General features: G+C 36.2%; 1 long non-coding RNA gene across 1 annotated transcript in view; it reads right to left on the bottom strand.

Moving 5' to 3' along the window:
- Nucleotides 1-1,029: 1,029 nt before the first annotated feature.
- The window catches only part of LOC134737605 (uncharacterized), a 185,512-nt gene continuing 171,808 nt past the window's right edge, over nucleotides 1,030-14,733 (bottom strand). The window contains exon 4 of the long non-coding RNA XR_010122649.1: nucleotides 1,030-1,069. This is a non-coding gene — a long non-coding RNA (uncharacterized LOC134737605). The remainder of the gene's footprint in view (nucleotides 1,070-14,733) is intronic.

The raw sequence follows: 14,733 nt of genomic DNA on the forward strand, positions 1-14,733 counted from the left end.
AGTCAAAAGTGGTGTTAGTGGTCCTGAGATACATAAAGTAAATGGCTTATATTTCTGAACCATCTTAGTAAACCTTAAATATATATTAGTCTACAATTAGCAGCAAAAGATTTTTTTAAAAGACAGTAGAAATGTATAGCAAATGTTTGATAAAAATTATCTCTGTGAGTGATAATGAAAGCCAACTGGCAATTAAATGGCTAATACACAGTGAAAGATGTAAGCAGAACTGTTGTATATAGTATAGGGAAAGCAAGCCACAACAGTTGGTTAAATTATCATAGAACTTTAGAGATAGCAGGAACTTTAAAAATCTCCAACTCCAACATTCAGAGTTTATTTATTTGAATCAATTTGACAAAAAATTAGTGAAAATCTCCACTCTGAAATATAGTATGCATATGTTATGAAAATTCTATTATAGAAAGATCAAATAACTTACATAAAATCAACCAATTAATAGTTGAGAGTAGAAAACACGTTTCCTCATTTCCATTTCAGTGCTCTTTCTCCTTCACCAGTTAACTACTCTCAATATTGACAAAATATATGGCTATCTCTGACAGGTTATAATTATTTATTAATTATGCATTAAATAAAACAAAAAGGAATTCTGGTATACTTTCAGAGAACAAGCTCTTTAATGTAATTTTATTTTGCAAAGATTTTTTAGAGGAAATGAGGTGAAGAACATTCTCTAATTTAACCAAAAGACCAGTATAATCAAACTCCTACATCTTCTTTGGATTTCTGGGATCCTATCTATGTAGAATCTAAATTGTCCTGCCAATCACAGCTCAGAACTGGGTTACAAGCTGCTGAAATCAATTCATGCCTCACCTACTTTGCTTCCTATCTTAGAAAGGATGCCTTAATCACCGTAATGGTAGGAAACTTTTTTCTGATACCTCTTTCTTTGTACTATGAAACTCTCAATCTTCCTGTGCCACAAATGTCACTTCAAATTAACTATTTTCTCTCAGTCGTAATGGTCTCCTTTCTCCTCTTCTCCTTCTCAAGTCATCTATTCCATTCTGTTCAGCTTCTCCTTTAATATGAGATTACATTCCTGTTTGAGGAAAGGAGTGGGGAAAGACTGTCAAATTGTCTTGATTTTTGCAAAGAAAAAAAAATGGTGATATAAAGATAGCTATTGCTTTTTAATGTTTCTATTTCTGGAAAAAAATAAAAGTTTGTAAGGCTAATGGTACATGCCCTTAAATTATTTGTCTCACTGATTCAGGAAAGTCACAGCTCTAGGACTCAGACTGTAGGGCTTCAGATTGACAGAGGTTCCAGGTTGGTAAAGCAGATATATTTACAAATTGTCATAACCATTAGCATATTTTATCACTTGTTGATTTTAGTCCCACCAATTAATTGAGCTGCATATATAAAACCAGAGGATGTCTGATTTAGTCAATTCAAATAAAGGCTAAATTAAAAAAAAAAACTTAGTCAAATCAATTGTTGACACTATTGACTAATAATAATATTTCTAAAGTATTTCACAGTTTCTTAAAAGTTATGATAAATGTTACCTCCTGGGTAAAGCCAGGCAATATTTCTAGTCTTATTTAACATTTGAAGAAACTGGGATTAACAGGGTTTAAGTGATTTAATAAGAGAGGATATAATCATTGGAGGATACAATATGGATCTAATGCTTTAATAAAGGGCTACAATAATTATCAAAATTGGAATGTAGGGATAAATATCTTAACTTTGATTCTAGTGTTGTTCCTACTGCTTCCGGCTGCCTCATGTCAAGAAGTTCTCATGGCATGTTTCAGTGGCTCAAAATCATATTAGATTAGGCAAGGAACACCTACAGACATGTATGATTATACAGTAAAACTAGATTGCCTGAATGTCAGAAAAAATGTGGGCATTTTATTCCTTATAGTATGCCCATATTACTTAAAGTATGTATCTCTCTTTGTGAGAGATGATCAAACTCAGCTCAATGATTAAATGCATTTCAAATGCTAAGTTGCAGTGTATAGCAAGCTGAAAATCACCTTCCAATTTGTCTACCACTCTAAATCTAGGGACCTTAGGGTAAATTGGGCTGTAATCCAGAACATTTTTTCAATTAGCTTCTTTCTCATGCTAGGAAAATATTATTTGATACCAGAGCTGTATCTCTACCAATTCTCTCTACCAATTACTACGCCCTTACCCTAAAAGGCCCCTTTGAGCTGTAAGCATTCTTGGGAGGAAAATATGCCCATGAGCTTTACATTCTGCATATTATTAAATTAGGTATCATATTACTTTGCCTATAAAAGCACTCTTTCCAAAATTGTCAAGTCATTCTTTTTATCTGAAATGGTACAAGAAATACACCATTTTTAGATTTAGCTTTAAAAAGATATAGCTTTTAAAGAGATGTAAACCTTTACAACTCAATCTTTGAAGTCCCGTTTTGCTTTATACCCTTACTGACATTTCTTGATTTCTTTAAATATTGTGATGAGACATACTTGTACTTAAAAACAAGGAAGCGATGCTTTCAAAGGAAAAACTACTCCACATACCATTGTGTAGATACATAGATTTTTTTCCTTCTTCTAAAAAAATAAAACCTATCACACCAGAGGGATTGCAACAGTAAGTCAATAATTCCTTAACATTTATGAAGGAAGTTAGTTACAAAATGCTGCTGCATGGTGTGTCTGTGGGTGGTGTTTGAAGAAACATTATTGGGCACTGTTTTACTCTATTTGGAAGATTTTCTTCCTAAATATGATTTCCACAGATCTGGAAAGAAATTCACAATATATAAGTTGATATCTTCCTAGTTTACCAAATGAGGGGGGAAAACTGAGACTTGAAACAACTCAAATGAAAAGGCATTTTTGAAGCTTGCTATATGCTTATACTCATCCCATTATCATTTATTCATTTAACAAATATTTATTGGAAACCAATTATGTGTCAGGCAATAAGACAGGCCTTCAGGGTACATTGATGAAAAAAGAAAGTTTATTTCTTCAGAACTGACAAGTATAACAGGAAATACAGACAAGTTTACAGTTATAATGAGAAAGACATTATAACAAGAGTAGCTTCAGAATGCAGTATAACCAGATAAAGAGGGTATAGAAACCAGATTAAAGGAGTTAAAGAAGTCTATAAATAAGGAAAATGACTCAGGAGTATGAGTTAAGCATGCAAGAGAGAAAGGGCCAACCATTGTAAGAATGTGGAAGTTGAAGTATGACAATTTTTAGAAAGTCACAGGTTTGGTATAAAAGCACTGGAATGATCTTTGGGCACAGGTAGTTACTACATGGTTTTAACTAAAAAGGAGAAGGAGTTCGAGAGTATTCTCAATAGTAGCTGGTGACGGAAATTAGTACTAAGTGGAAGTGAGAGAGAGAAGATAAGAAATCAAAGAAATTAACCTTGTAAGGGGGGAAAATAAAAGAAGAAAATTGAGTTTAAAAAGTGGCACATTTTAACTTAAATTTTAAATTAAAGTTTCAGAGTTAGAGCAGAAGGAAATAACTTTTTTAAAAATTTAAGACCATTTTAAAAGAAAAGTAATCAGAACTTTGAAAAGAGACGTAGTGGGTTATCCTTTAAAAACCAAAGAAAATGCCTCATTTACAAAAAATATTTCAGGAAACAGAGTAAAATGCTAGAAGACTTCTAGTTAGTATTTTCAATTGTTGTATCTAAAAATATAGAGACGATCATCAAGGGAAAACCAGCTGAAATCTCAAAAAGATTGTTCAGAATTTAAAAACTTAACCGACAAATTATAAGCCACAATGAAAATAGCAGAGTAAATATTGTAAAAATCGTACCAGCAACATTAAGAGACAAAAATCAAGAAGTACTCCTAGGCCGGGAGTCAAGGCTCATTCCTATAATTCCAGCACTTGCAAGGCCGAGGCGGGAAGATTGCCTGAGCCCAGCAGTTTGAGACTAGCCTGGCAAACATAGAGAGGCTGTTTTTTACGCAAAACATTTAAAAATTAGCCAGGCATAGTGGTGCACAGTTTTAGTCCCAGCTACTTGGAAGGCTGTGGTGACCCGTGATTACACCACTGCATTCCAGCCTGGGTGACAGGGCAAGACCCTGTCTTTAAAAAAGAAAAAAAGAAGTACTCCTAGAATTCAAAGTGAATTAACTTAAAAAAAAACTTCTTAAATTGAAGAACTTCATATTAAAGTTAAATGGGAGAAGAGAGTTACAATGTGTAAAATCATTATGCAGCATATGCCTTCTTCAAATGAACAACAAAAAGAGAACACAAGGTATGAAATGGCAATTTACAGATGGTTAACAAAAAGTTAACAAGTATATGTATAGATAATCAATTTTTGCACAGAAATGCAAAATGAAACATAAATTATACTGTTCTTTACATTCATCAGAGGGGTGAATGTTTGAAAAGTAGATGTCAAGAGTTAGTAAGGATGCTTGGGGACTGGGAACTTCATGAATTACTGATAGAATTGTCAACTAGTGGACAGGCGTAGTGGCTCACACCTGTAATCCCAGCACTTTGGGAGGCTGAGGTGGGTGGATCACGAGGTCGGGAGATCGAGACCATCCTGGCTAACACGGTGAAACCCCGTCTCTACTAAAAAAAAATACAAAAAATTAGCCGGGAGTGGCAGCGGGCGCCTGTAGTCCCAGCTACTCAGGAGGCTGAGGCAGGAGAATGGTATGAACCCGGGAGGCGGAGCTTGCAGTGAGCCGAGATTGCGCCACTGCACTCCAGCCTGGGCGACAGAGCGAGACTCCGTCTCAAAAACAACAACAACAACAAAAAATAAATGCCAACTAGTATGGCCATGTTGACATGAATTTTGCCAATAATTTAGTGACACATTAACCTGATATCCCATACAAACCCAGTGAATTTTGGCAATAATTTTGTGAAATATTAATCAAGTATCCCACATAAACCAGCTATCTCACTCCTATGTATACACAGTAGGGCAATTCTTCCACTAGCACATAGGAAACACATAAGAATATGTCTTAGTGAAGTATTTATAATAGTGGGTAATTTGTGTTTATCATTAGAGGAATATTTATATGATAGAGGTACACCATGTATTACTATGTCCCAGATGAAATAAATTAATAATACAAACTTTAGAAATAGAAAAATCTTAAAGCAGAGCACGTTAAGAGAAAAATTAAGAAATAAAATAGTAGATATGACACAATACATTTATGTAAACTAAAAACACATATGGACAAAAATAATAAATATTTTATAAGGATGCGTATAGACACATATCCAATACAATAGATCAAATACTTTAGAGTGAATATCAGTGTTAAAGAAGGGAATTAGCTTACTAAAAGAGAGTAATCTTGTATACATCTATAATGACAGTTTCCCCATAAAGAATATGTCTAACTCAAGTGTCTCTTAGTTCCAAAAGGAAAAGCATGAGAAAATAATTAGAGAAATTATAAAATAAATTATGAAAAATAAGAGAGACCTATCCAGAGGAGGCAGTGAACATACTCATGCATATTATACCTTGACTGTAAATCAAAACATATATTTTATTCTTTATCTATATTACAAAACAAAATAGACAAAGCAAAAATAATTCTCAAAGTAAGAAAATGAAGAAAAATATTTTCTAAGCTGAAAAAAATCCAAAATCTGGCAATCAAAAGAGCTACATGAAAATACAGTGTATTAGATAGGATTGACTGAGTTACATTGCAAACAGCCTCCAAGTTAACTATCTTAACCCAACTGAAGTATTTTTCTTGCTTCTAAAAAGTCTGCTAAAGGTCTAGTAACATTTGAGGGCAGCTGTTCTCCACACAGTGGCTGAGTGTTCCAGGCTGTTTCTACATTATGGCACTCAATCTCAACATGAGCATCCACAATTTATGTGGTAGAGAAATAAAACTCAGAGAATCAAAGACCAAGTCTAAAATGCACACATCCCTTCTGCTCTCAGCCCATTAATTAGAACTCATGACATGGCCAGTTATCAAGAATACTAAAAAATAAAAGGTTGCATAAGCCCAGGAACAGAGAAGAAACAGATATATGGGTAAGCACAAGTAATACTTCTTCATAGAGTGTATAAATCTCTTAATTTAGGCAAATTGATAATTAAAAAAATTAGTGAATAAATATTTATAATGATTCATCCGAAATGAAGTTTATGTGTAAGAAAGGAAATCCTTCAACTAGAGGTTTGAATGTTTTCAGTATACTCCAGGTGCATGCATTTATTAATGATGTAATTATTAATAAGTTAATAAATTTCTTTGAGTCACAATCTAATTATCCTGAATAGTTGATAATAGTATAAATGTTCTCAGTGCTTACCCTGTGTAAGTCATTCCTCTAAATGTTTTGCATGTATAGCTCATGTAATCTTCACAATCACCTCTGAGGTTGGATTAAGTATCCTCATTTTACAGTTTATCATACTCAGATAGGTTAAATAATTTTTTTTGAAGTCACAGAGATACAATAATAGAGTAGCAGAAATTAGAGCCTAGGCAGGTTGACAAAATCCCAGCATGAAGCTTTTGTCATCTTAAGTCATTCCTATCTTCTCAATGTCACATGATTGTATTAGTCTGTTTTCATGCTGCTGATAACGACATACCTGGGACTCGGAAGAAAAAGGTTTAATTGGACTTACAGTTCCACATGGCTGGGGAGGATTCAGAATCATGGTGGGAGGCAAAAGGCACTTCTCACATGGCAGCAGCAAGAGAAAATGAGATGACAAAAGAGGAAACCCCTGATAAACCCATCAGATCTCGTGAGACTTATTCAGTATCAAGAGAATAGCATGGGAAAGACCATCCCCCATGATTCAATTACCTCCCCCTAGGTCCCTCCCACAACACGAGGGAATTCTGGGGGATACAATTCAAGTTGAGATTTGAATGGGGACACAGCCAAACCATATCAGTGATCAATTGGAATAACAAATAAGATTATAAACGTACTTTACAAATTACAATGCTCTGCACAAAAAATAGATGGCTCACAAAAATCTGCAGATACTTTTCTCACATTGTTTGGCTACCATACCTTTGAGTCATCTTATGTCATTCCTATCTACTCAATGTCAGATGATCAATTGGAATAGCAAATAAAATTATAAAAGTACTTTACAAGTTACAAAACTCTGCACAAAAATAGATGGTTTACAAAAATCTGCAGATACTTTTTTATTTTATTTTATTTTATTATTATTATACTTTAAGTTTTAGGGTCTGCAGATACTTTTCTTACATTCTTTGGCTACCATACTTTCAGACATAAAATACTCAGTTAAAAATAAAAACAGTAAGGTTTGTTATTTCTTGCCACCCCTCACATCTTAGGATTTTTTCCATCATAGGTATAGATTACTCTTGCCATTATCTTTTTAAGAAATAATCATAAAAGTATACTAATTATTTGAGCTCCACTATAAACAATGCTATCCAGAAAAAGATAAACTTTTCCAAACATCACTTAATTTGTTCAAATCTGTATGGAAATACTTTTTTTATTAAAATCTACCATATTAAGCTTGCAAATTTATCCTGTGAAAATATGAACATTTTACCCATAATTATACTGTTTTCATTGTGTCAAACAACTATATTTTGTTTCATAATTTGATTTATTTATGCCAAATGATTGATTTGATTAAGTATTTTCACTTTCAAGCAAATATTTTGTTTCCTCTTCTTCGTATTTCTTTCTGTGTCAACCTAGTGAAAGCTACCTCCTTAGATGGGAAGATACCACTCGTAATTTGATAATTACAACTGGTTTGTATCTAACCTGTTAACTGAGAAGTTTTACTGGGCCTCTGCTACTCATGGCCCTTAGAGTCCAGAAGCAGGAGTTAATTCTAATCCTGTAAGCCTTCCTGATCTCTGAACTTTATCCACTCCTTACAATCTTTGTTTGAAAACCAAACAATTCATACCAGAACTCATATCTTCTTGTAATATCTTGCTAAAGGCAGCCAATATTAGCTAACAATGGCTCTCATATTCTGGTTCTTCACAATTCTCTTCCATCTTTAGGTTCACTGAGCACATGGCTGCCTTCAAAGTTACCACAGGCAACAGCTGCCTTATAGCATCACAGAGCTTTTGTGCCTCCTACTTTATTTTATTTCTTCTTCTTTGTTGACTATCATTCAACTACGAAGTCATAACCACACAATTTAGATATGTTATGGCAGAACCCCATTATTAATTTTTTTATTAGTTAGAATAATGTTAATAAACACATCTGAAATATCAGTGGCTTGATATAATGTAACTACATTTCTTGTGTGTGTAACAATCCAATTTGTAGGCATTCCAAATTAGAAGGAGGGACTTTTGATATGTACTCAGAATAACAGACAATGTCATATTTAATACATGAGCTAAGGTTACCCTGCACATTGACTTCTGGCCAAGAGAGGAAAAGAGTGTTTGGAGTAGATAATCTTTCTTCTTAACTACCTTGGCCTAAAAGTAGAACACATCATTTTTCTTAGCTTTCCCCTGTAAAAACAAGACACAGGTACTGCCTAGATGCAAAGATTACTGAGAAATACAATCTCTGCAGAGGTAGACAACATGAAGCAGTAACACTACATGACAGAAATAGAATGAATATTGTCATTCGACAGCCAACCATTTCTGCCATGCAGAAACCATCAGACATTTACTGCTCAAAGTTTATTAGCTATTTTTTTCCTACTGGTTATTGTTATGTTGCTTTCATTTAGTCTAGGAAACACCTATACTTGCATCCCTCTTTTCTAGGGTTGGCTTCTTCTAACTCAATAATGATTTATTTATTTGTCATCATATTTGAAACACTTAGGAGCCTTAATAAATACTGATATCTGGATCTAATCATAATCTCCAGGTTAAAGACTTAGGTACAGTACTTAGTAAAATCTTACGTGGTGATTCTAATTGGCTGCCAGAGTTGAGGACCTCTGCCTACCATGTGTGAGAAGTCAGTACTTTTGTAATTATATACCTCCTGAGTGGACTATAGTCAATGATCAGTTGCCTCCTGTTCCTTTGCAGGCTTATATTCACTTTGCTGCTAAGTTTCCTGAAACCCCTTTTGCTTTTCTGTTGGCACCAGCAAAAAAAGTGAATGTGGGGTCCACTAAAAATAATTACAGTTTGGTGTTGGGTATGGGTGTGCAGGTGTAATGTGACATAACTTGGAGTTGGCTTGAAATCTTGCAAGTTGTTTTCTAATATTTAAAGGTTCTTTTGAGAAGATACAACTCAATGAGAGAGGATAGGCAAAATTCTTTGTTATTTATGATCCAAATGGGAGAAGTTTGACAAGCAAGAACAAACAGGAAGTTGCATCCAGGGACAGGGTGATAGCAAGCAGTAGCTGCATGGAGGGTAGTTTTTGTATGGGAGTTGGAATGGGGCAAGCTAGGTTTCTCAAGCTCCCTATTGGTTGGTGTATTAATCCATTCTTGTGCTGCTATAAAGAACTACCTGAGACTGGGTAATTTATAAAGGACAGAAGTCTAATTGACTTACAGTTCCACAGGGTTGGGGAGGCCTCAGGAAACTCACAATCATGGCAAAACGGGAAGCAAGTACATTCTTCTTCATAAGGCGGCAGGAAGGTGAAGTGCTGAACAAAGGGGGAAAGCCCCTTATAAAACCATCAGATTTCATGAAAACTCACTCACTATCCTGAGAACAACAATGGAGTAACCACCCCCATGATTCGATTACCTCCCACTGAGTTCCTCCCACGACATGTCATGTGCGGACTATAGGAACTATAATTCAAGATAAGATTTGGGTAGGGACACAGCCAAACCATATCAATTGGCTAGTTTGAATAATTTTGAGGACTTCCAGGGTTAGGGGCTTTCATTAGTTATGGCCCCAGGACAATTAAGTCAGGTACTTAGTGGACCTAGAGTGTAAGAGTCTAATAAGAGATGTGGTTGGGGTGTGAATTTAACCAGTTGCTTAAGAAGTAGGACCTACCAACCTCTAGCCAGAGCCTCAAAACTGGGTGAAGGTAGAGAGTATGAAATGATGGCTCAGTGAGGTATAGGTAAAGTTTAGTGATATGTGATTGCAGTCAAATAGTTGTGGTGGTCATGGTAAGCTATGACCATGTGAGGTCATGGTGGAGTGTGAGGTCACGGTGGAAGGCTAGATGGGTGAAATAAGAGAATGTGCTGGAGAGTGAGAGATATTCTCCCAAGGGAATCAAGAAATGGGTCAATATGAAGCAGTTGCTTCTGGAGGAAAGCAATAATCTCTTTTTTTTTTTTTAGGATGGCACAGATGGCATCAATAGTGCCTTCTACAAGATTTTTTAGGATTGGGAATGTAGGGGTGAACTTGCAGTGTGTCGCTTCCATAATTCAAGACATAATGGGAAGGTGGGTACAGAGGGTCACAGGCTCAGGATCTGTGACAGCCTTTATTTTCAAAAAAGAACAGTATGTGGGCAGCAATTGCTGCTCTAATGGTGTATAGCACAGGACCAAGAAGAACAGTTTCTTGTATCAGAAGCCCATGGGCAATGTAAGGCCATCATAAGTCATCCAGAGACTGGGAGATTGCCAAAGCTTCTAAATTGAAGGAGTTTCTGAGGACAGTAACAGGAGTGCCTGCTGGTTTTAATTCGGACAGATTCTAGAATGTTTTGTTGAGCCTTAAATGGCTTTCCATTTAAGATGGACTGATTTGTTAGTAGCAGCATCGGTGAGATTAAACAAAATTTGTAAATGAGGAATCTGTTGCCTCCAGAATCCAAAAAAGACTAAGATATTGCATTTGCATGTCCTTAATAAGTATGCCAAATGAATCTCTTCAGGGGAAGAGTCCATCACTGTAACATCCTACTTATGTCTCTGGAAAAGATGCTGCATGTAAGGTCTTGTCTGCGAAGACTGTGTGTGATGAAAAGCTATTGAGACACCCTCTGGGCAGCCCTGTGAAAGTGTGCTACGTTCCTTCTAAGGTGAAAGCAAACTGCAGCTGAAACGCTGGTGTGAAATAGCCACTTTATAAAACATATTATCCAAACCTATAATGGCAAGAAATTTATCAACTATTGATTGGATGAAGTTAGCAATTTTATTAATATTGGTTATTGGGTAGGAAGGCCTTAATAGATAGAGCCACAGCATTTAGGTTACAGTAATCACTGTGAGGTACCATTCATTCTTTCCAGGTTTAAGAAGAGGCCCAATTGGACTGTCAAATAGAAAATCAGTGGCAAACCCATTCATTAATTAGGTCTTACATAAAAGAAGTTATCATCTTCAAAGTCAAGCTTCAACTTATTTCGGGCCATATTAACTGTTTTAACTGGGGATCTATGAGGTCCCATTTTGTCAAACCAGTTTGTTAGTGTCAAAGATTTAATTTTAATTTACTACTCACTGTGTCAGAGTGTCTATACCTCCTATGGGATATTTTAGATCCATGAGTACTATGGCTGTGGGAAATTTAGGCAAAGCTATATAGTTAAAATGAAGCATACCTATTTTCCTCTATTTTATATTTAGTTATTTTCCCATGATTATAGGGGATACCATGTTTATACTTAGTAGGATCCCATATGTAACTGTAATTTGATCCCCAGTATTGATTAAATCCATGAAGCTTGGCCAGTTGGTGCGTTTTAGCAAATGTTCAAATTAATCCAGATTCTATGCTGTAGAGGCACAAAAGACAATCAGCAACCTTTCTGTTTGTTATTAATATATAAATTATTTTAATACATTTTGGATTCCCAATTGGGTCATATTATAGATCTTTGTTTCAATTTAACTGCATAATAATTAAACACATATAATATTTAAATATGTTTGTTAATGTTATATAGTTAAATATGTAATTAAAATGAAACAAAGGTCTATGACATATATCTGTGTATGTGTATGTGCTTTTAATTCCCTCCCCTTCTATCCAAGATATGTTTTATTCTTTTTTTTTTTTTACTATTACTATACTTAAGTTCTAGGGTACATGTGCACAATGTGCAGGTTTGTTACATATGTATACATGTGCCATGTTGGTGTGCTGCACCCATTAACTCATCATTTACATTAGGTATTTCTCTTAATCTATCCCTCCCCCATCCCCCACCCCACGACAAGCCCTGGTGTGTGCTGTTCCCCGCCCTGTGTCCAAGTGTTCCCCTTGTTCGATTCTCACCTATGAGTGAGAACATGCGGTGTTTGGTTTTCTGTCCTTGCAATAGTTTGCTCAGAATGATGGTTTCCAGCTTCATCCATGTCCCTACAAAGGACATGAACTCATCTTAATTTTTTTTTTTTTTTTTGAGATGGAGTCTCGCTGTGTCACCCAGGCTGGAGTGCACTGGAGTGATCTCGGCTCACTGCAAGCTTTGCCCCCGGGGTTAACGCCATTCTCCTACCTCAGCCTCCCAAGTAGCTGGGACTACAGGCGCCCGCCACCACGCCTGGCTAATTTTTTTTGTATTTTTTAGTAGAGACGGGGTTTCACCATGTTAGCCAGGATGGTCTGAATCTCCTGACCTCGTGATCTGCCCACCTCAGACTCCCAAAGTACTGGGATTATAGGCATGAGCCTCCGTGCCTGGCCAGAACTCATCCTTTTTTATGGCTGCATAGTATACCATGGTGTATATGTGCCACATTTTCTTTTTTTTTTAAATTTTATTATTATTATACTTTAAGTTTTAGGGTACATGTGCACAATGTGCAGGTTTGTTACATATGCATACATGTGCCATGTTGGTGTGCTGCACCCATTAACTCGTCATTTAACATTAGGTATATCTCCTAATGCTATCCCTCCCCTCTTCCCCCACCCCACAACAATCCCCGGAGTGTGATGTTCCCCTTCCTGTGGCCATGTGTTCTCATTGTTCAATTCCCACCTATGAGTGAGAACATGCAGTGTTTGGTTTTTTTGTCCTTGCGATAGTTTGCTGAGAATGATGGTTTCCAGTTTCATTCATGTCCCTACAAAGGACATGAACTCATTATTTTTTATGGCTGCATAGTATTCCATGGTGTATAGTGCCACATTTTCTTTATCCAGTCTATCATTGATGGACATTTGGGTTTGTTCCAAGTCTTTGCTACTGTGAATAGTGCCGCAATAAACATACGTGTGCTTGTGTCTTTATAGTAGCATGATTTATAATCCTTTGGGCATATAATCACAATGGTTGAACTAGTTTACACACCAACCAGCAGTGTAAAAGTGTTCCTATTTCTCCACATCCCCTCTGGCACCTGTTGTTTCTTGACTTATTAATGATGGCCATTCTAACTGGTGTGAGATGGTATCTCATTGTGGTTTTGATTTGCATTTCTCTGATGGCCAGTGATGATGAGCATTTTTTCATTTGTCTGTTGAATGCATAAATGTCTTCTTTTGAAAAGTGTCTGTTCATATCCTTTGCCCACTTTTTGATGGGGTTGTTTGATTTTTTCTTGTAGATTTGTTTAAGTTCTTTGTAGATTCTGGATATTAGCCTTTTGTCAGATGGGTAGATGGCGAAACTGATCTCCCATTCTGTAGATTGCCTATTCACTCTGATGGTAGTTTCTTTTGCCATGCAGAAGCTCTTTAGTTTAATTAGATCCCATTTGTCAATTTTGGCTTTTGTTGCCATTGCTTTTGGTGTCTTAGTCATGAAGTCCTTGCCCATGCCCATGTCCTGAATGGTATTGCCTAGGTTTTCTTCTAGGGTTTTTACGGTTTTAGGTCTACCATTTACATCTTTAATCCATCTTGAATTAATTTTTGTGTAAGGTGTAAGGAAGGGATGCAGTTTCAGCTTTCTACATATAGCCAGCCAGTTTTCCCAGCACCATTTATTAAATAGGGAATCCTTTCCTCATTTCTTGTTTTTGTCAGGTGTGTCAAAGATCAGATGGTTGTAGATGTGTGGTGTTATTTCTGAGGCCTCTGTTCTGTTCCATTGGTCTATATCTCTGTTTTGGTACCAGTACCATGCTGCTTTGGTTACTGTAGCCTTGTAGTATAGTTTGAAGTCAGGTAGCATGATGCCCCCAGCTTTGTTCTTTTTGCTAAGGATTGTCTTGGCAATGCAGGCTCTTTTTTGGTTCTGTATGAACTTTAAAGAAGTTTTTTCCAATTCTGTGAAGAAAGTCGTTGGTAGCTTGATGGGGATGGCATTGAATCTATAAATTACTTGGGCAGTATGGCCATTTTCACAAGATTGATTCTTCCTGTCCATGAGCATGGAATGTTCTTCCATTTGTTTGTGTCCTCTTTTATTACATTGAGCAGTGGTTTGTAGTTCTCCTTGAAGGGGTCCTTCACATCCCTTGTAAGTTGGATTCCCAGGTATTTTATTCTCTTTGATGCAATTGTGGATGGGAGTTCACTCATGATTTGGCTCTCTGTTTGTCTGTTATTGGTGTATAGGAATGCTTGTGATTTTTGCACATTGATTTTGTATCCTGAGACTTTGCTGAATTTGCTCATTAGCTTAAGGAGATTTGGGGCTGAGATGATGGGGTTTTCTAAATATACAATCATGTCATCTGAAAACAGGGACAATTTGACTTCCTCTTTTCCTAATTGAATACCATTTATTTCTTTGTCCTGCCTGATTGCCCTAGCCAGAACTTCAGACACTATGTTGAATAGGAGTGGTGAGAGAGGGCATCCCTGTCTTATGCCAGTTTTTAAAGGGAATGCTTCTAGTTTTGGCCCATTCAGTATGATATTGGCTGTGGGTCTGT

Source organism: Pongo pygmaeus, chromosome 10 (genome assembly GCF_028885625.2).
Source record: "Pongo pygmaeus isolate AG05252 chromosome 10, NHGRI_mPonPyg2-v2.0_pri, whole genome shotgun sequence".
NCBI classification, from domain to species: domain Eukaryota; kingdom Metazoa; phylum Chordata; class Mammalia; order Primates; family Hominidae; genus Pongo; species Pongo pygmaeus.